This window comes from Stegodyphus dumicola, chromosome 7 (genome assembly GCF_044657685.1).
Source record: "Stegodyphus dumicola isolate Sdum_Otavi_A_Nest chromosome 7, ASM4465768v1".
NCBI lineage: Eukaryota > Metazoa > Arthropoda > Arachnida > Araneae > Eresidae > Stegodyphus > Stegodyphus dumicola.
This window is the reverse complement of record NC_140774.1, coordinates 99,049,640-99,072,934: the sequence shown is the minus strand read 5'-3', so window position 1 is coordinate 99,072,934 and position 23,295 is coordinate 99,049,640. Positions and strand designations below refer to the sequence as shown.

Sequence of the window (23,295 nt, the reverse complement as noted above, 5' to 3'; positions counted from 1 at the left end):
GCACATTAAACAGATTTCCCACTTGCTTCTAAGTAGAAAATTTCGTGAAACTACTTAAATCTTTTTCGCGTACAAAGCATATTTCCTTCCTTCTAGTTATTAACTATTTACGAGTTCTAACATTTTGAATTTAGCTAATAGTTCATTCTACCTCTTCACCATCTTGTTACAGAAATAATGTAACAACATATTAAAACCTCTTACAGTGATCACCGCCCTATGATGACCATTTCTGTAAACGAAAAGTGTTTCTGAAAATAATACCACTAAGCATTGATAAAGAAAGAAGGAATTCTTATAGTCCTTCTATCTAAACCAAGCATCTTCATAGAAGGCCAAAATGTTTTGGAAATATGGATAAATTATATTACGATATTTGACTACTAATAAATGAAATAAATTCTATACAGGTTTTGTTTCATGTACTCAATTAAAACATTTAACATCTAACTGTTGAAACTCTTTTACTGATAAATTTATTTGTACTATGTTTTTCTAAAGCTAATTTTGAAAGCAGAAGGTTAAATAATTATCAAATAATTATATCAAATTTTGAATTTAATTACTCTTAATGTCTGCAGCATCCCTGTCAGGATCTTAGAGAAGTCAGATCCAAACTATAATTTGTTGTATAATATTATATATTATTCATTCACTGAATATATTAGAATGAAATTTCTCACCGCCTCTAAACGTAACTCTTATTTCAGAAATAAATATTATTTGAATAACGATAACGAAAATTCAATAAAGACACCCATGCTCTCTGAAGCGGTCATTTTCGCTAAAGACCAGAAGGATATGGAAACGTAAATGAGATCTTCTTATAACAATTTTAAACTCTTTTAATTTTCTATAATCAATTGGCGCAATTATGAAAACACTCTTTTGACTAGAAAAGAGAATACCAAGAAGGAAGATACCGATATATATAGGAATATAAAAGTCCTGAAAAACATTTTTCGTTTGGATTAACTACAGTTTAGCTGCAGGGTCTCTTTGTTTTAACAAGTTATCAAAAAATTAGATCCAACTTCTTAATAAGTAAATAGTAAGAAATTTTATAATTATTTACACTGTAATTTTAAATATCTCTTGAACGACTGATTCCAAAATTATTAGTTTGCTTCAGAAATGAACTTAATAAGTAGGCTTCTAGGATCCTAACTGTATAAAATTATTTAAAATGTCCTTGAGACCCTATGAGACTGCCAAGCAAGTTATCACTTCGTCTGTGCAAATACGATATAGGCTTATGAAAGTTTTAAATAAGCTTTTTATTAAATTTCAATTTAATAGAAAGCACAACTTGTGCGTACAGTCAAACTCTGCCACTTGCGGGTATCAATCAGAAAACTAAAAATGCAATTTAAAATTTATTTGTAACCTGAAAATTTATTTGTAGCTATGTCAAACTTCTAGCTAAGCTGGCTCAAGCTTTAATGATGCTATTGAACTTTAGCTAGAAAATTGCCCATACCGGAATATTAACAGGTAGAGCAAGCGTTAGAAAGTAAAGCTGCGAGAGTTGCTGTCAGAAGCTCTATCTCTAAAACATATAAAACCCTCGCCTTAAATAGTATGTAAATTCATCTGCATCTTGATGAGGGTTAATGAAAAGGAAAAGTTATAGTAAAGATCCAAATTCTAAAAATGGGTAATTAATATAAAGTATTTTAGGCTTTTATATACGCTTTTAGATAACGGCAATTTTGACCTCTAGATACACGTCGTTTGGTGCAAATCTGAGAAATAAAAATTTCTATGCAAGCCTTCTCTCTCTCTCTATATATATATATAAAACAACTCCAACTTGTAAGTCGTTCCTATTGCTTTTTTAAGAAAAAAATCGTGATTTGCAGACTATGAAATTAGAAGAGAAACATGCCAGTGTAAAATTTAAATGTAAGCATAAAATTAGACGTAAAATCAAAATTAATTTTGCAACAGATCTTTTACAATTAAATAGTTTTTTAGAATTATTACTTTGCAATTCTGTAAAACGCTTTTAATACTCTGTTGTTGTCACGTAGTTTTGAAAAATTTATAACAATATCTTTCTTCGCCAACGACAACGTTCTACACTTAAACACACACGATAACTAACACTTAAACTTGGCGACATCTTGGCAGAATTAAAAGTTTACCGTAATATATAAATTACCCTAGACAACAATAAAATATATAAAAGAATTTCAAAGTAAAATACTAGTGATACTACAAAACAAACTCACCTCTCTAATACCGTGTCCATTCATCAGGTGCGTGAGGGTCAACCATCGCTTTTCGCAGCATTTCAAGCCTACAAAAAGAAACAGAATTTTATTAGACTGAAAGCTAATAGTTCCGAGCACTATGTTATGCTTTTTACAAATAAACCTATTTATTTTCAAAGCATTTCTAATACATCGTTGAAAATTATATATCTCAGAACAGAAAATGATCATACTATTTCATCTAAATTTCAAATTATATATTTTTAAAAATGTGGCGAATTGTTTTAGACATTAACATGCGCTCAAAGAATTTTCCCAACTGTTTTTAGTTTTTGATTTCTAATTAAATTTGTTCGATTGCTTTTGCCTATTTGAACAGTTAATTTAAATATTAGATTTTATATTCTATGTCTTTAATTTCTGGAGTCGAATTCTTAAACTAATAGGCCTATCGTAACAGCTTAACTTAAAACTGTTAAAAGAAAATCTACGTATCAACATCAAATTATAATTTAGTTTTAATCTTATAATTTTATACTTTAAAAATTTTTGTAAATATACTTTAAAAGTTTTTGAAATTTTAAGTGATAACATTTCGAATGCGCTAGGCCATAATTTGGAGATTTTAAAATGCAATTTGTAGTATTATTTATTTAAACGCAAACAAATAATTACAATAATAATGAAAACAATTAATAACAAAATAATATTTAAATTAATACTGGCGCAGAATAAGAATAGTAGAAATCAAAATGAAGTGTACTAATTCGTCTATTCAGCCTACTATGAGAAGCAACTCATTTGATGGGGAAGAATTATCCAGGACTAAAATACTAGAATCATGGATATTTACAAAATCTAGCGAAATCAATAAATATGTGATGTTGTTAACAGTATGATTTGCTAAAATACATTAGCGAACATGACAGTCACATTTCAACGTTCTTGACAAGTGTCTATCAATAACATAATTTTTCGAAGAAAAGTTAACATTTTACTGCATAAGCTGTTCTTTGAATTATGATATGAGCAGTGATGGAAGGAAAGTTGATAATGAGAAGATAAACCGGAAATGAATGAAATCATTAAAAAAACATGAAAACCAAGAAACCGAAAGCGTGTGAAAGAAATGAAATGTCGCAATATAACAGGGAATAACAAGTTTTTTTTAACATGAGGTAATACAGGAGTTTAATGCTACCAGGCAACTTATAAAGCTGCAAATCGCGTAAAATTTTATCTCCATGTTGCACTTCTAAATAACACGTGTAAAGCTTCTAAAATTTAATTCCATACTTCCGAACAAAATGCTATCGTAGTTGTCGTCTTGAATATATGAACCTTGTATTTTTTATTTTATTTATTTATTGTATATCACAACTTCAGTAAATTGAAATTGCAGTGTTTATGATATCTTTCTAATATATACATTCGATTCATCTGCATCTGTCCCTGTAAATTTGGAACCATTGATAATCAAGACATAAGTTATTGTATAATGGCACTACAGATCTAACAAATTGGAAAAAATAGACCTTGGATGCTCAAAATATTTGTTTTAGTTTATAATACATTTGAAGCCCTCCAGCTAAATTTCGAAACAAAATCCTGTGAGCAACTGTCAATAATTTGTAATTAAAGTTGGTTTTGAGGTATACTTTTGGATTCTATCTCACTAACATGAAGTGAAGGTTCATCGACCTTCAGCGACCGCTATTTTAAAGGTTATGTGAGGCCCATCACTCACATACCTCTCCCCGCTTTTGGTTCTCTAAATGATGATGTGCGTTGTGATCTTGTTGCGCAAGTATGGTGACCTTGACACTTCCCAAGAAAAGGCTAAAATTCTGTATCGTAAAATAATGGAGATTTAATCAATGTCCAGACAGTTATTTCACGTAAAATGATATAGGGTTTTGAGACATACTAGACTCTTTTAAAAAATGAAACTTTTTAAATAGCGGGCATTAGCTGTTTTCAGGTTTTCGCCACTACTAAGGCTGGTGGTAATTTTCTAATGGAGGCACCTAATAGGCGTCCACCGTTACCTTCTATAAGAGGACAAACAGTTTACATTCATGCCTTCTCAGGGATTCGAATCCGGCTATTTCGGTATAACAGTCAGCTCCCCTAGCTACTGGCGTTTTCTAAACTTTTGTGCGTTACCTTTATTTATTAAATATCATGTTCTTCGAACTTAAACCATAAAATTCAATTCAACAGTAATATCACAAAATAATTTTAAAATGAGCACATCTTTAGAATTTCTGATACACAGTCTCCTAAGTTGGAGATAAAATTGAGTTTCTTTTTTTTTTTTTTTTTTTTTTTCGTACAATGTTGCTATTGCTCGCTTTGAAATAGTTAAGTCTGTTAATCAAAAATTCGTTAAAGGTTTACAAAATATGAAATCTCTACATATAGTAAAAGAAAGAGTCTTTCCTTCGTGCTGCGCGTGACCGAGGGCTACGAAATTTGGTATATAGATGCATCTAGACAAGAGCCAGTGCACCTTGAAGCGATTTTTTTTAAAATTCGAATCAGATTTGTTTTAAATTTTATCTTTTCGATTTTATCGCATCATTTTGAATAGTTTCATTCTTTCAGAAATGTGGTTTTGGCAAGAGTTGTTCATACAATTGTATACTGGAATGCTGACTGTTGAAAATCAGCACTTTTGCCACTTGGGAAAATGAGGGAGATAATTGTGTGCAGTTTTTAAATTTAATGTTTCTCTTGGATACTGAAAGTTTGTGAGAGAAGGCAACGAGAAGTTGGTTAATTTATTTATTAGGATAATTAATATTTGTGTCAAAGGATATTGCTTATTTCATTGTAATTTTGTTATATGTAATACTTTTTTTTAATTTTTTTTTTTTTTTTTTTTTTTTTTTTTTAATGAAGTTGTTCTACAGAGTAAAATTCTGCGCAGTTTTTAATTTAACGTTTGGTGCTCCCTTCAGGCATTTTTACGGTACATTTAAAAGCCAGACAAAGGCTGGCAATGTAACTGCTAGTAGATAATAAAACAAATTCTAAAATTGGCCTTTCAGATGCTCATATTCGGGTGGAACGTTATTCAAAATTTTATGGCTCTAGGTACCGTTATTTTATCACAATGCAAGAAACTTACATGCATTTATGCAGATTCTTCATTATTTAATTTTTTTAATCCAATGCAGGGCTCTAACATTTGGTGGCAACAAATTGAAAAGTGATACGCCTTTTATAGTGAACAAAATGCTAAAAAGGAAATTAATAGTCCTTTTGGGCAAATTGTCCCTTTGGACTAAAAAAATAAAAGAGACAAGTACAGCGTGTGTTTCTCAAACATATTCCTGAACGATCTACTCACATAAATTTATAAATTCAAAAAATATAAATAGTACGTAAAAATACCTTTAAAAAGTTTTATCTGACAGATTATCACATGATTCCTATAAGCCCAAAACATCTGTTTCTGATAATCGCGAGACAAAAACTTTTTTTTCTTTTTTTCCGTACATTCTGTGTAAAGCTCTACTAATCCCCGTGCGGTTAAGAGCACTGAATACTGAAAATTCCACACGAGTTCGATCCCAGTGAATGGGTTGGCTTCATGGCTGACTTTCGTAGTTTTCGCATATGCGACATAAATACGACATACTTTCCCTTAGTCCTCTAGAAAGGTTTCTCTCCTTTTCAGCATATAGCGCTAGTGCAATTTGCCATACTGATATCATTTGGACATTTTTCTATGTGGACAAACGATTCTCGAAAGCAACTAAAGCGACAGTTAAATCTATTACACTTTTCATTTCATTTAGGAATATCTGTATAAGGGAAGGGATGATTTCATGAAAGACAGTCTAAAGGAAACTGGCTATTACGGTACGCGTGAGGAAAATCGCGAAAGCCAACCGTCCAGCCACCATGTTCACCTGGGCTCAAACCCGTGTCAAGCTACCAGTATTCAATAGTCTTAACGATTCATTCGGCTATTGGTGGGCACTGAAGAAAGACTAAAATACATTTAACCACTGAACGTTTGCTTTTAAATGGTAGAAACACTTACATTTTAAGATCATATTTCATATTTTAATTTTGCCTAAATCCATTTCTAGGAACTACATGAGTGGTTATAAGCGTGACATCGATACTAAAACGAAACCGAAACATAAATGTGTTATGCTTTGCCCGCTTTTAAACAGTCGAGTTTGTTAATCGAAAATTCTTTAAATTAGTCAAAGATATGAAATAAATAACAAATATTTTAATTCAAAATTCGAGCTTCGAGGTGCATATGTTCGGATGAAGGACCACGCGTGTTCAAAACTGGGTAGCTCTAGGTGCCAACATCTTCCCACAATAAGAGGAACATAGATAAATAGATAGATAGATAGATACAGATCCTTCATTACTTAATAACAGAGATTAGCCAGTTTCAGCGCCTACATATGCCGAACCTGGCATTAGATAACGACTGTTGTTCTTCTATGTTAATGAAGACCCTCTGAATTCTATTATGCAAAAGTAAACATTCCTTGCATCACTAATCGAAGGTGCGTATGGAAGGTCGTATTGAAATAGAAATCGCAACAGAAAATAAAAGTGCGAAAAGAATGAATGCATGCTTTGGGTGGGGCATGTGAAATGTGGATCAAGGTCGACAAACGCTAACCTTTTTCCTTCTCGCAACCAAGAAAGTGAGTAGGAAATCGAATTGGAAGGCAAGTGAAAGACCGGACAGCCGTTGACTTTCTCTGGCGTTTCTTGCGCAAGAGTTGCCGATCTTCTCTGAAGCGTCTGCGAAATGATGCTTAGGCTCTCCTTGTTGGTAAATGCCATTGACAACTTTACAGATACGCAAGAACTTCTGCTTTTTTCTGAGAACAATGATGGATTTAATTGAGAATATACCACAAACTCAAAGAAATATACATCGTCGTGTCCTCAAAAACCTTTACCCGCGTTTATTTTCGCAATCGGTGGTTGCAGACAAGTGCTTCCATTTAAAAAACTGTTCTAAATGATACGAAGATTCCTATTTTCGCATTTTTAAATTTAAAGAAAATTAGTTTCACAAAATTACGAAATCTATTTTTTAAACATTCCTTCCATTTCTATTTTTAAGAAAATGTTACATTCGTTATAAAAAACAAGATGCAAATTTTGATCTCGTACGGCAAAAATTAACCAAGATATTTGCTATTAAAGGCGAATATATTCAGGAACCGAATACAAACTGAAGAGCGAAATGTTTGCATTTGTACGGAATTAAAAATAAAATATTAGTTCAAAAGGTTTATGACATAAGGAGATTAGGCGACGAGTATTTAGATGCAGATCATTGGGAAAAGTATTAATCAGTATAACTTTTTTCCGAAATGGAGATCTTATTCTGTCAGTATTCTAAGAAAACACTGACAGGCTCCACTGTTGGCACCTAGCCAACTCGTAATATTATTTGAAGTAATACAAAAATAAAAAATATTTGCATTTTAAAGAATTTTTATACGATTACCAGATTATGATTGTAAAAAAAATTAAAACTTCGTAAGAATATTATTGACTTATTTTTAAAGCTTGAAAACTTATAAATTGTGTAAAAATTCTTTCTTTTACCCAATGTAATAAAATTATAAACTGAAGACTAGTAAGTCCCGAAAGAATATCGTTAAATGGCATTAAGATAGAAAAAAAGTCAGCTCCGAATTTTTATAATATATTTAACATTCAACCCCTCAATGCAAATTAAAAATGACGTCAAAAAAGGCAGATTTTTGAAATAAAATATTTCGGTATTTTTTTTATCATACGGGAGTCAAACATTTTGTGTTTTATTTTTGAGAAGTTGTATAACATTTTTCTAAATATAAGTATAGGGTCCGGAGAAACACATAAAAAGTTAAATTTCGCAAGTTTTATAAAAATGGTTTGTTTAAATGCAAAAATGCCAAAACATGAACCATTGCGTCTTTTAAGACATTTTTGTGGAACTGGAATTATATGTCTATGACCAATGGTTGCGAAAATAAACGCCAGGTAAAGAGTTTTGTGGGCATGGTATATACATAGCATTATTAAAGACTGGCTGTAATATTAATAATAAATTACCCTGAGATATTTTTATATAGTAACTTTATTTACGGAAAAATAATTATTTCAAGTGAAGTCTTTCATAAATATGGTTATATAACTCTAGTTTTAATACTAAATGCGTTATAAATGGACTTTTCATTTGGAAATAGAAAAAGGGTGAAATTAATTTTTTGCAAATTTAATGCATATTTACTTTTATTAAAAGTCATCTAGGAAAAGCATGCACTTTGAATTCCTTATTTATACACAGCCGTTTCAGAAACATCTCAAGATGTGACAGAAAATTCTTATTTAAATCAATTTAGCAAATAAGAGAAAAAATTGTATTTGAATTTCAGGGATGAAAAGAAATTATTGCAATGTAAGCAAAATGGTTCCCTGAAATTAAAAGCCAGATTAAAAGAGAATTTATGTCTATGAGCTCGTCAATTAAGAAGAACGTTTTACAACTGCAACTTCCAAGAGTTCTTATTTGAAAAGATAATAACTATCTGAGTTTAATAAAATCCATAGTATACTGAGTGATAAAATGAATGTGAAAATGACTTCAAGCAAGAGTCCAAAATTTGCTGTACAACCAACTGCTGTTTCTAATGAATCGATTCCATAACATGGATCTAAAATATTTGGTGTTTTATAGCTTGAACCAGAGTTTCTTAAAATGTAGGTAGCAGGGGGTCGTCAAAAATTTTAGCAGTTTGGATATCTCTTTAACTTATTATAATAATTTTACAATTACGAAATATTTTTACACAATGCATCTGAATATCAAGATAAGCAATACAAACAAAGAAAAAACGAAAACGTTTCGGCGCATTTCTTTTTATAATATAAACGTTCATTTTCCTCGCTTTGCAGGTGACCCTGTCATTTCATCTGTTACTTATTTAAAATTTTCACATTATTCTATGTCTTAGAATTAGAAATTAAGTTAATGACCTCCTAAAACTACAATAGTATATAACAGTGAAAGTGGAACAATTGACAGTCTCACTCACGCGTGTGTCGGATTTGCGCAATACTTATGCAGTCCCACAAAAATTTGTAAATAATATGGGGCCCTGGGGGTCGCGAAAAAATCTCAGTGATAAAAAAGGATCGTGACTGAAAAAGTTTAAGAAACCCTGACTTAAACGAAAAGGGTATTTTAATGGCAAATAGAGTTTCAGCATTTCCGTCTTCTTCGATTTAATATTGAGTTTTAAGGTATTTTGCTCCGAGGGATATGAAATAATATTTTGTTTAGGCTGTGGCGCGAACTAGACCTTTTGCCAACCCTCTCAATGAAAACTAGAAAGTCAAGGCTATAAAAAATATTGAAACGACACACAGGGAAATAAATAAAAACTCTGTGCTAGTTTTCGAAATAAAATTTTAATTCCAACATTTAAGTGTTATTTTGCTTCTCTTCTGTTAGCAAAATCGTCGATGGCGTTCTAGAAGCTAGCTATATTACTCCTGTTGCTCCTTTCTACACAGTTCAGTATAGTTAAATACAAGATACTCATTTTTAAGTATTAGGTGCTTCTTAACCGATTTGTATCTAGAAACAATTATCTCACAACAAATAATACAGTGAGAAAAGTGTGAGGAAAACTCGAAGTAGAATACATCATTTGGAATTTAGTTTTGACACAGTATTTTAGAATAAATTTTAAAAGTTCAAAGCGACTGCCCTTCCACTTTTCGATTTTGTCTTTTCAACAGTAACAGGAATAAAACTCGGAGGTATTTCTTTCTCAATGAGGAATTCTTCCATATTTATGTCATTAAAAATGTAATTTAATTGTCATTCGTAATTTCATTCAGAAGCTTCGATGGAGTAAAAAGGCCTAGCAAGAAAATGTTTTTCTATATAACTATAATTTGCTTATAACGGCAATGGCCACTACTTAAGGAAGTGGTGGTCATTTTATTGTGGAGGCACTTAATAGGCGGCCATCGCTACCTCCTATAAAGAGACAGACAAAATTATATCCATGCTTTCTCCGGGATACGAAATCTGACCTTTTGTTATCGCAGTCAGGCTTTCCTAACAACTATACCGTCTGGGCGTCCCTAGCAAAAAAACTGAAACTATTGAAGTATGTTCGTAATTTCTTCAAACACTCTCTTCAGTGTAGAACAATTCTCTTCTAATACAGTTTCATGTCGCAATTTGGCATCTCGTGATTCTTCACGTCCCCGATGATACGTCGGCTGAATACTGGCAGTTCGACTTGGGGTAAAATTCCAAGTAACGGGCTAGCTGCCTTTTGTGTTTTACTTATATGTAACTTGGGGTATATAATGGTGCTTTCGCATTTGCAAAACGTAAATACGAGCCAGTTCCCCTTTCGTAACGTGAATATGAGCCAACTCTCGTTCTTTAAGCTCTTAAAAGGGAATTTTAGATTTCCATGAAAATATCTATCTTCCCGATAAGGTCATTTAAAGGTAACCGTAGTGAACCGTAGTGAATTCACTAAATGGCAGTTAGCTTGTCTGCTTCGAAGTTGCTTCTGACTAACGCCTATAATAAGTTTCACATGAAAAGTGTCGCCCCCAAAATGTGCCTCCTGGGGCCGATACCTCTGTCTACCCCTCTCTAGTTACGGTTCAGCGGCTTAGGGCACCAGACTGTCATAAGTGGGCCTTGGAAAGGAAAGCTCAAATGTAATTCATTTAAATCAATAGAAACTTCATGCATTTGAAATGATTTAGAATAAAGTCTTTTTATTGCCACAAGAGTTACTATGATCTCTCGCATTTATTCCATACAGATATATTTATCTCGATATACATGGCTTTAGAATAGATGTATTGAAAATCATTTAAATAACACCATTAAAAATCTTAAAGATTAGATCATATAAAAAAATGCTTCGCTAGAAGTAAAATCAAAACACATTTTTATTTTGAGTGGGAGATTTTTGGAAGGATATATCCACAATCAAGGTATGGATCTGATGGTTAGAATATTCGCATTGATTTTTTAATACTTTAGCTCCCCACCAATGGAAAAAATGTTTAAGACCGCTGAATGATGGTAGTTCGACCCAGGCTAACGGGATTGGCAGCGTGGTTAGTTTTAGTGTTTTATTTCCCCATTTTTAACGTAAATGTGGGCTATTTTCACTCAGACAGTTATCCACGAAAGCATCCATCGTGTTAGACAGATTTTGCCGTATTCAAATGACCTAACTTGACCAAAATCTTTAGCGTAGAATAAGGAAAGTAATCAACAGAAAATACCACTTTCCCTCTTTTACAAGGAATGAAGGTACAAAGAGATTTTTAGATCTGTATATCTCTTAACGCCTGCGTATCTTAATATTCCCTTATTTTCCTTTTAAGAGACAATTAAATTCTGCTATTATTTGCACATTGCCGGTGAAATAAGAGATAAAATTATGCTCTTCATTCTTTGTTGACACATCTAAACAGCTGAAAATAAATTTAAATTCAAATTACTTGAAGGTTGAGTGTTAATGTTTTGAGAAAATCAAAGATCTATTCCTGAAATGGGATTTCGAGTAACTCAGATCTAAAATTTAGAATAAATATTAGATTAAGAATGAGTACTATGATTTAAAAAACATTCATTTCGCACATTTTTGGAAAAGTAATTTTTTATACAGTATTTTGTAAGAAAATATCACTGAGATAAATATCAAGATCACATTCTACCTGATCCTAAATTTTAAATAGTGAGTAATATTCTTTGAACGTTTACAATAATAGATGTATTCATATACGATACAAATGTAAGTGTGTTAAGGTAAATGAAGTATTTTTTAAAGCAAATTTTTCCATTTGCTTTTAGATATAAGATTTTCCGAAAAAAAGTTTCTTTGCTGTACAGACATATTAGGAGTTTCGGAACAAGAACGTGAAGACTTGTACATGCTTTTCCCGAGATTCGTTCAGCTGCTAACTAATTTACGAGAGCAGATGAAAATGAGAGGATTCTTTATATTTTTCTCCACTTAAAAGGTCGACTCGGGAAAGGACGAGACCCAGTTCACGAAATCCGAGTGATGACGACTTATCGTCCACCTCATTTTAGCAGAAGCTCTACTGTAGAAACACCTAGTTTTTCCAAAGAGGATAACATGAGAAATCAGTTACGCTCTTGAGCGCATTTGAATCACGCATCTTTCAGTTGCTATCTGGATATGCTACCAATCACACTACGACAGCACGCTCGTGGGTGATCATTGATTAATTTTCTACTCAACTTGTATGAATGCGAGATACATATCATTACATTCTTTCAAGCCTGCAATAATATGCAATACGTTTTCTTCATAAACAGATGACTCATTAAGTAAACTTAAAATAGAAAATTTTTTATAGAGTAGAGATGAAAAATGCAGTAATGAATGGGAAGGAATCATTGTGAAACGCAATTCTTAATAGTCAGCTTTCTATGAAATTATCTGTTATGTTAAAATTATTAAATCACACAAAATCTCAAAAAGACCTTGTTATAAAATTTTGCTTTATCATAAAAGCATTTCAAATGAAAACTGACGATTAATATGACAAGATTTCTAATCATAGTATCCGGCCAGACACATATAAATTTATCCATTCGTACGTTTTAAACTTTGAAAATGTGAAAACAATTCGATCAAAAAAGTAGAATGTGTTTGGTAGAATAACCCCCCCCCCCCAAAAAAAAAAAAAATTCAGAAAAGCAGTAGAGTATTTTTTGGTATTTGAAGTGAACCAAAAACTCCAGGGAAATCTTTCCACAAGTCCGCATAGAAGATAAATGACGCGAAAAGCATGAAAGGATCTATGCTTAAACCCAGATCCTCTCGTTTTAGCAGCTCACTATAGGAACTCAGCAACAAGAATAAACTAATCCAAACATTTTAGATCTAACGTAAAAGTGGTGACTAAAAAAAGGGAAAAGATAGCATGTGGAAGCGGAGGAATGAAGTTCTAAGAATTATTCCCCTTTCTTGCAGGAAAAGTAGATTATCTTGGAAGTGAGATGAGAAGGTGGTAACTGTTTTCAGATTCGCATCTTAATCTTTTTCGGCAGTTGTATCAAATCCGGCGGGATCAGTTTCTAGCAATACCTGAAATCCGTAGACCATTCTTTATTTTTTACTGCCGTATGTAATACAGGCGGTAGGGGGGAGAAGAGTTTTGTACGGTACCCTTCACAATGAACGACTCGATTCACCAGGGGAAAGTCAATGCAATCGCCAACAATGTGACTCGTGTGGTTAGAAAAACGGGCTAAATCCTTCCGCCTTTCATTTTATTTCGCTGCAGGAGAGGAGAAAGGTGGCACAAAGAGGGTGGGAGATCCGAAGAGAGTCTCTTAAGTTTCAATCACGCCCTCGCCTATTTTTATAATCCTTCCTTCATGTTTTCCCCAGCCACAGAAGATTTTTCTTGCTTCCAGATAGTGTGCTTTTAGATGCGCAGCAATTCTAGAGTTATGCTTGAACATTTTAGCGAGGGAATAATTAGGCTTGATTGATGCCCATACACAAGTGTACGTATTTATGTTCTTATACTTCACAGAAATGATTACTTAATTTTAGAGTTTCAGGAATTTATACTCAAAAATTACCAAAAGAAAATATCTCATGCGGAAGCTTTTATGGCATTCCAAGAAGATAACATGCACGATATTACGATTGTTCTGTGTTTTATTATTATTTGCTTATTTTACTTCAGCTTTTCGAATTACGCAGAGTAAAAATTAAATTTCAAATCAGAGTGCTTCTTTTCCATATACATGGTGTGCGATTCCTTTTAGTTTCCTTTATATTAATATAATCAGCAAAATAATGGATCATAGGCAATTTTCAGTTACATTTTTTAATTAGAAACATAAGTCTCATACTCACTTCAATTTCTTCATAGCAATCTCAAACCAAGGACGTTTCTGATAAAACTTTACGCTCAAATGTGATTAAAAATAAGCTTAACTTCATCAATGTACAAATTTACACAAGTTGTATAATTTTACACAAGTTCGTTTTCAAACTTTGCATTAGAGAGGAAATTTCGACATTACCGAACTTCTAAACGCTACTTTTAGTGACTCTTAAAAACTAAAAAAATCGAAAAGAATAAAATATTACTGCTCCATAAAAACTTTATGTCTGGTACGCATTCAGTAAAAATTATGCGAAAATGTAGCTATCATATAAAGGATAATATTAATGAAATCGAATGAACTTCCGAACCTTGCTTTTGATTGAAACAGATATTATGACATATTTTTGAAAAGTATGACATTCTGACATATGAATATTTTTTTCCCTTTTCTCACGTGTATTTCTTCTGTAAGTTCTCTTCGGATAGCATCAGAATTTTTAGACGTTTGCATTTAATTTTACATAATAGTACTTACTTACTTTTAGTTAGTTTAACACGGAATAATTTTATTTTCTCTCTCAGATGCCGAAGTCGCTTCGGAAATATTATTTACAACGTGTATCTAGATTTTAACGTACTTCTTTTTCTAGATATATAAACCAGAAAGTTATTACTGAATAAATAAACTCAAATCATAAACATTACTGGCAACAGCTTATTATTTGAAATGAAAAATATCGTCTGCTGCTTTTTTTAACTGATTCTTCTTTCAAAATATCGCAAGTTAACAAGCTGTGGCTTGAAGAATATGGTTTTGTGCTAAGGTTTATTATTATCGAAAATGAAGTGAAAAAATGTATAAATCTGGTTTGATCAATGCAAAGAAAGTTTCAGGAAGGGGTTTGTGATTGTCGTAGGATGCAGTGGGAAATTAAAAATAAGAAGAGTGGGGAAAATAATAAAATCAACTCAACGTACTATCAAGAGAAAGTTTCACATCCTAGATTTACAGAAGAAATTCCATTTTTTTATTCCAGTGATTTTCAAAGAGTGAAACTTCATCAAGACAAAGCAATAAGACATACTTCCAAAAGTACGTATACCACGGCATTCTTTGAAAAAATGAAGACTTATATAGGTATTGCATATATATCTTTTAAACGCATTCCTGCAAATTCTCTGATGAATGGATCTAATGACTAATGATCTAATCATGGATCTAATGATCTAATCATGGATGTAACTATCATACCTTTTCTCGAAAACAGCTCATTTTACGCACAAACTCACCACGATTGATAGTCTCTGGAAAGTAGTGGAACCGGAATGGAAATTAATATCATCGGAAATTTTCCGAAAAGCCCTTCTACTTTGGAAATAACGATGCAGACTTTATAGTCCAGGAAAAAGTTATCAGATATAATATTTAAAAAAATTAAACCATAACACCAGTAAATACCGCAGCATTAATTCGACTATGGCCATAATGAGATCAAAGGATTATTTGAGCGGTTTTAAAGAATATTATAGTCATGAGGTGTTAAATGTTTTTTAAAACAGCGTTTTTTTAAACTGCGGGTCGCAGGACCTGCAAGAAGGCGTCGCCAAAAAGTTTAGCAGTTTTGATATTTCTTTAACTTGTTATAATAATTTTACAATTACCAAATATTTTTAAACAATGTGTTTGAAAATAGATAAAGATAAGACAATACAGACAAAGAAAAAAGGAAAACGTTTCGACGCATTCTTTTTATTATAGAAAAGTTCATTTTACTTGTTTTGCACGTGACGCTGTCATTTCGTCTGCTACTTATTTAAAGTTTCACATTGTTCTATGTCTTAAAATTAGAAATTAAAGTTAATGACCTAAAACTGCAATAGTATATTAGAGTGAAAAACTGACAGTTTCACACACTCATGTGTAGGATTTGCGTATATTTTCATCCTAAGGAGTCGCGAAAGAATCTCCGTGATAAAAAGGGGTCGCGACTGAAAAAAAAGTTTAAGAAACTCTGCTTTAAAACATGATAGATATGGATATAAACGCAAATACAGTAGCAAGAAAAATTAACTTTCTTTATGCTCCGTATTTGTCGAACATGTCTTGCAACCATGTCTCAAAAGCACTGTAAAGAACTTTGTTAAACATGCTAGACTTTAAGTATATGAAGAGAAAAGGGAGGTAAAGAAAACGAAACACCTCCAAATCACGGGAATTTTGAGAAATTTAAAATTTGGTTGGGATATTGATGAAAAAATTGAAGTTGTAGACAGCTGGCAGTTGCTTTTTGAAATAAATAGAAGCGCTATCCGATGCGATAAACTTTCTGAAGAAGAAGGTGATAAAATTTCATGGTTAGGATTTCTATGACTGCTGCAATGAGAATTTCTCACTGAATATTAAAATTAGGGATAGAGTATGAGTCACATAAGTTTTAGGAAAATTATGCGTATGAAAATTTCACAAGCAAGAAAATGCTTAAAAGTAGCACAATATCCGGTTTTTAATCACTTTTTTCTAATTAAAGTGCTGTGAAAGCAAAGGGTTTATATACTTCCAGCATATTTATTTTGCATTATTTAAATTTCATTGATATTTTAAAACGTTTAATTGATATTTATAATTTATATTTTAATTATTATAATTTATATTTTTTAATTGATATTTTTAAACGTTTTTCTTAACGTTTAATGTTATCAAAATAACCACAGACAAACGTAATCACACAAAGCAGCGTCTGCTCTAAACGAAACTCAAGCTGATGAAGACGAACTTCCTGTAGAAACTTTTAATTTAAATACAGCAGCTATTAATAAATTTGTTTTCTTTATACTAAGGTGTACCTTTTTCCTTAAAACAACAGGAAATAAACTAGCCTTGAAAACAGTTACCTCGAAACTTGTTACAAAGCATTCTGCTGGTGAGTGCCTCGGGGTTGTTTTTATTTGAATCACTAGCCGTTTCGGCGGCCAGCTGCCCAAAATAATTATCATAAAACGGAAAAAATATATAATGATTTTACTGAGCCCAGTTAGTGTAATTTTATGAGAATATGTAATGTTTTTACTTAGACGTATCTTGATTAAATGTATTTTTATTTAATCATTCAGAATCAATCAGAATTAAAGTAAGAAAAATATTTTTAAGAACTACGTTTATTATTTTTAAATCGCTTGATTTGTTAATCAGTAACTGACAGATCAAATTTGAACGTTAAATATGTTACATTTTAATGAATGTCAACAAGCTGGTGCGTGGAAGTTAAAAGTATTTTATTCCAGGCAGTGGTAACACATTGCTTTTAAATAGTTCAGCTGATGATTTAAACTGAAGGATAAATATCTTTTCCATTTTGCTGAATGGCAAAAGTCTGGTGCACCGAAGAGAACTATGTGTATTGAAAATATGCTGCAGATTCTTCATTATTTAACAGTAGAGACAGAGAAGAAATTAAAGTGAATGTTTTCTAGCTTGTCTGAAAATAAGCAAATACGGAACTGGGGGAAAAAAAAAAAAAAAAAAAAAAAAAAAAGGATTTTTAAGTTTAATGATGGTTAGAAAAATGAAGAAACGCTGCAACTCTGGTAAACATCAATATACTTATAACAGAGGTTTTTGAAAGTGAAGATTAAAAGGATAATATTTTAATACACGTTTTCATTAAAACTATTGACATCATTTTCGGTTATCCATTAAAGACTTTTATGATCTTTTGATAAAGTATCACTTGCGTTTGCCCAATTTTTACCCGAAATCTAATCAACTCTTCATATTATAGGGTATTTCTTCCGCCTTCCAAGCGTGCCTTCGTAGTGTAGTGGTCAGCACACTGAGCCGGTATTTCAGAGGTTCGTGGTTCGATTCCCGGCAAAGACGATTGCTAATTTTTCATCTCTCCGGCTTTTCAAAAAAGACCTAATGTCTCTACAATGGCGCCCGAACTAAAAAGGGTGTTGGATGAGGATTTCCGCACCCAGGATTTGGTGATTGGGTACTCTAAAAACCTTAGTCGTCCTTTAAAAAGGGGAGTATATGAGGTATTTCTCCCGTTTTCCCAGCGTGCCTCGTGGTGTAGTGGTTCTGAACGCTGGGCCGGTAGTCCAGAGGTAAGTTGTTCGATTACTGGCGAAGGCGATTGCTAATTTTTCATCTCTCCGTCTTCCAAAAATTCTAATGTCTCTAGAATATGAATAAAGAAAGTTTAAATATAGAAGCCGCCCAGACTGTATGGTGGTTAGGGAAGCGTGACTGCGACACCATAGGGCCCGGGTTAGAATCCCGTAAAAGGCATGGATGTAAAATTGTCTGTCCCTTCATAGAAGGTAACAGTGGCCGCCTATTAGGTGCCTTCACAATAAAATGGTCACCGCTACCGGCCTTAGTAGTGGCTTAGTAGTGGCAACTGCCCGCCATTTGTTAAAAAAAAAGTTTAAATATAGAAAATGTAAATTTTTGGAAATTTCATATAAAAGTCATAAAGGACGAAAAAATTGTCACACGCATGCACACAGACAGACATCATTTTAAAAATAGTACAAAAGTGTTGTGGGGACTCTAATCGTACTTGTTCATTGAATACCTCACTATCGGATTTTGGAAAACGTTTACTTTTTTACCTATGTAAATAGCTTGACAGGAAGTAAAAATGATGAAATAACGATTTCTATTCATATGGACGGGAGAAACTGACATGTTTGTTAATTTAATTGAGTATCTAGCTTTCTATAAATATTTATTACATAATTTTTGTTGAATGGATCGTAGCCAAATGGAAGAGAATTTTTTCAGTAAATCAATTCCTGGGATGGCATTAATATGAAATTTTTAGACAGCAAATACTTTTATCCCGACGTGTTTTGCCTGTAAGTAAAATTTATAAGAATTAGACAAAGCATACACTGAATCAGCTTTCTTTTACCACATTCATAATCTATGCAAAAGAGAAATGTTGCCGATGCCGAAATCTTCCTAAAACTTAACGAATTTGCCATCCCAAAGCCTCTTTCTAACCTCATCTGATTAGCAATATTCAGTTCTGTAAAACACGAAAATCTGGGCATTCCAAGTATGGCAATATTCGGAGAAACATGAATTTAATTTTCAATATACGACCCTCAAAATCAAATAATGCTTAAGATACTCATACGACTATGTTTACTAAGTTGACTTTAACAGAGTTAAAAAAAATTCAGATTATTGCTTTGTCTCATGTTTTCCAAAATTTCCTGAGGGAACATGCTTCAGAAACTAAAATCCTTTCCCAGAGTGAAAGTAATAACAGAATATTTGTGAAAGTTTAAAATTGTATAAACGTAGATTTAACTCTGAAAATAATCAAGAAGAATGAAATAATTTATACGAATGAGATTTTAACTTAGAGGGATTTGATTATGTAACTCTAAAATTTACAATGAGGAATTAAAAAAATATATGCGCAAATTGTTGACTTCATATCCAAGCTGAATTCACCACTGCAAGGAATTTTTCTTTTTTGCTTTTTTGATAGCATCCGCTTTCAGCAATCAAACTGTTCAACAAGGAAAGAGTTCCACGTAAAATGAAGAATAGGCGAAACCCGCGAAATACTTCTAGAAGGACCTTAAGCTCAGGAGCTCCGTGCGAATGATATATGCACAGACAAGCGAATTTTCGTTTTCTCTGCACAAAACTTGACATTCACCGTAAAGCCCCTTGTATTTCGGAGCAACTGCAAATTCTTTCATTACATAGAGGAGAAAATCCACACTTTTCTGTTCAGACTTCAAACCGGATTAGGTTTGGGCCCGAGAAAGTTGAGGTTGCATGAGATGAATTGGTTTCATGTGTCGAAAGAAGTGGTAGCGAGAGATTATGCTTTCGTTTTTATTTCCTACCAACACTGTGAGCTCTCTCTTGCAATAGACTACAATGCAAGGTTCTATAGAACAGAAAATCGTAAAATATCTGTATATTGCCATCCGTACACGATCCTTACGTTGGGTAAAATATTGAAGTTCTGAGATTTTAATAAAAATGAGGATTTTGCATAAAGTCTTCGAACAGAGCGATGAATCATTGCTTAGGGAGAATATATTTTAACAAGTGAAACAAATCAACAGTGCTTCTTGGATTAACGCTACAGAATTATAATAAGAAAACATATTCGCACGATTTAAGCGACAAAGAGAAAGATAAAAGAAAAGTAAAAAAAAGTTGCCTTTTCTTAGCCGATTATACAAGAAATGCATAAATAAATGTACTTTTATTCAAATTCACGCTACTGAAATGAGTGCATTGGCAAGTCGCCGCTGCATGCAATGTTTGTAAAATGTCACGTACATTCTTTTTGTGTCGCTACAGCATGAGTTGTATAACTCAAAGTTTCAATAAAAATACGAACTTTGACATTATTGCAACAACAAAAAAATATTGACTGTTTTTTTTTTTTTTTTTTTTTTTTTTTCAGTACCAACTATGACGTACTTTGGTACTAAAAAGTACTCCCGTTTCGTATTAAAAAGTAACATTTTATATCAACGAAAATTTCTCTGTGATTGTAAAGCTGCCTGTATCAAATATCCTAATTTTATATTACTATAATTTTAAGTTATTATATGAAGAATAAATAGACACAATTACACTTTATCATCGTTTGCTAGCAAAATAAAAATATAAGTTTGATGCTTAGCCCACGAAATTTTAAAATTAAATTAATCATTTAAACTTTTCGAAGCAGGAAAATTCTTCGATACTTTCACCGTACCATCGACTGCTAATTAGACGTGCCTTTAATTACACACACACACACACACACACACACACACACAAAAAAAAAAAAACACGCTGAGAGGAAGGAGAAAATTCTTTTCGAAAGCATACTATTTCAGCGATGCGTAAATATTTGTATTTATTCGAGGAAAAATTGAGCAGGAACTAGCAATCTGTTAAAACAATGCGATATTTAAAACAAACTGCACTCTAGCCTCGATTCTAAACTTGGTGTTTAGTGTACAGGACTGATATATGATTATTGCACCCCATAAGAATGTTGGACGTGGAATTATTGCTGCTACAAATCGCTACGCATGCACAGTGTTGTGTGCCCTTTGGTGAGTCAGTTTCTATCTCCTTTACGACCAGTGCAGATTAGAAGTTGCTCAGACAAATCTAGCCCTAGCGAGAGTAATAAGCGAACAGTAGCTGCCTTGAAGAATGGAAAAATGCACTGTGGTCAAATTTGTTGTTGGAGAAAGAGTCAGGTCACCTGAAATTTGGCAGACTCCAAGCACAGTATGAGGAACAGTGTCTCTCTTGGACGCATGCGCTTGAGTGGCGCAACTGCTTCAATGAAGGACGACAGTTCGTTAAGAACATCGTAATCCCGATCTTGTGAATGCGGATATTTGCGAGAATAGGCCCCTCACTATTAGAGACCATGCGTCGGTGCTCAACCAGTATTGGTAGCACAAAAATTATTGAGAAAAATATTTGCATTATGGAAAGGGAGTAATACCGGTGTGGATTCCACGAACTTTGACAGACGAGAACAAAGTGATGCGCATGCAGACTGCCAATTTTCTCCTACGACGGTAAATGATGCATTTTGGAAGCCCACAGTAGCTGCAATGAAAGGTATGTCCACTGCTTTAATGCAGAGGGACCAAGCTTAAATACCACTGGAAAGGTATGCACTTTGTGGATAACGATTCTGTTACCCTCAGTGTTCAGAAGTGGATTCTCAGCCAGTTGAAACGCTTCTATGGAACGGGCATGAAAATGCTTGCAGAAAGTTTGTAAAAATATAGCATTTCTGGAAAGGTGTACAACGAAAAGTGACATGTTCAAATCTTTAATGCAGAAAATGTCCAAACTTGACACATTCTGCAAAAAGTAAGCATTAAAAGCTAAGATATCCACAGTACTGTTGCCACGCTTTGTGTTGATCAGACTAGTGTCAGGGGTAACATAAATATACAAACACATAAAAAGAAAAAGTTTTTTAAATGTAACAAGTGATGATTTAAACTTTCCAAAAATATTTGACTTGAATCTTTGCTAATGTAAAAGAAGTTATTAAAGCAAATAGAGTTCTAGTCGCTGAAATAAAAAATAAGAAAGTTAAAAAAAATGAAATTATTGACCCACTTTCTGGCGCGGCGAAAGCGAATGCATAAACGGGTTTTTTCAAGATCATTTTCGATCAAAGGTGGCGATAATACGCTGCTAACTTCCTCGTCGTCTTCAGCATCTGGAATTCTTTCGAATGATTTTGTTTGTTGACGCATTCACTTTTTGAGCTGCGGATTTTTAACCTTCAGCGGCGGCATTGAGCCGCACGTTTTTCGAACACCTCTTTTGTCATCAGCCCTCCCTACTCTATAATGTTGATGGATGCATGACCCCAAAAATATCTATCATTGGTTAGCTTTCCTTGCTGTAACATTTAGAAACCTTTTTCGGTGTATATTCGTTAGAGCGAAATAAAACGAAATGGGAATTATCTTGAAAGCTACAGACACTGCATAAAGATAATTTAACTGGTATCCAATACCTAAACTAGAAAGTTAAACTTACGAATCTAACATTTTGAAAAATAAATTTCATTAAGCATTGCAATAAATGCTTCCATTTGAAACGTGCCTAAATTATTTGGAATTCTAGCAATTGCAGTAATATCACTGAACTTTAAAAAGTTCCTTTTTTATAGAATACAAGAAAAGTTACGTAATAGAGTTAAAATGGATTAAATCATTAGAAGAAATTTATGCGTTCTCTGCACATACAGTCTGCTCGAAAAATGTCTGTCAAAAATGGAAACGCAGATAGAAAAGACCGAAATAAACAGATTTTGTAATGGAAAGTGTGTACCTAAATGGTGTACTAATGAGTGGAAGATAAAACTATTCTGCTGGCGTTAATTGCCATTCCCCGTGCAGATTTCGAATTGCCCGAAAGCGAAGCTTGCCGACATTCATTTTGTCTGTAGTTATCTTCATTGTATACAGTGCAAAATATTTAATGATCATCGACTATATATGCCTGATGTAGTTTAATAACTACAATTAGTTATTTGAATTAACATATATATATATATATATATATTGTAAAAAAAGAGTATCTGACTGATGTCTCCGAATTCTGTAACTAATCTTCACATCTGCAGAATTTCAAAAATTGAGTTAATTTGTA

The 23,295-nt window shown here is 32.8% G+C and overlaps 1 protein-coding gene across 2 annotated transcripts in view; it reads right to left on the bottom strand.

The window, feature by feature from the left end:
- Positions 1-23,295, bottom strand: part of LOC118193741 (uncharacterized) — a 127,060-nt gene that overhangs the window by 40,272 nt on the left and 63,493 nt on the right. For both annotated transcript variants that reach the window (XM_035364869.2, XM_035364871.2), the window contains one exon: positions 2,235-2,302. The gene's annotated coding sequence lies outside the window, so the exon portion shown is untranslated. The remainder of the gene's footprint in view (positions 1-2,234; positions 2,303-23,295) is intronic.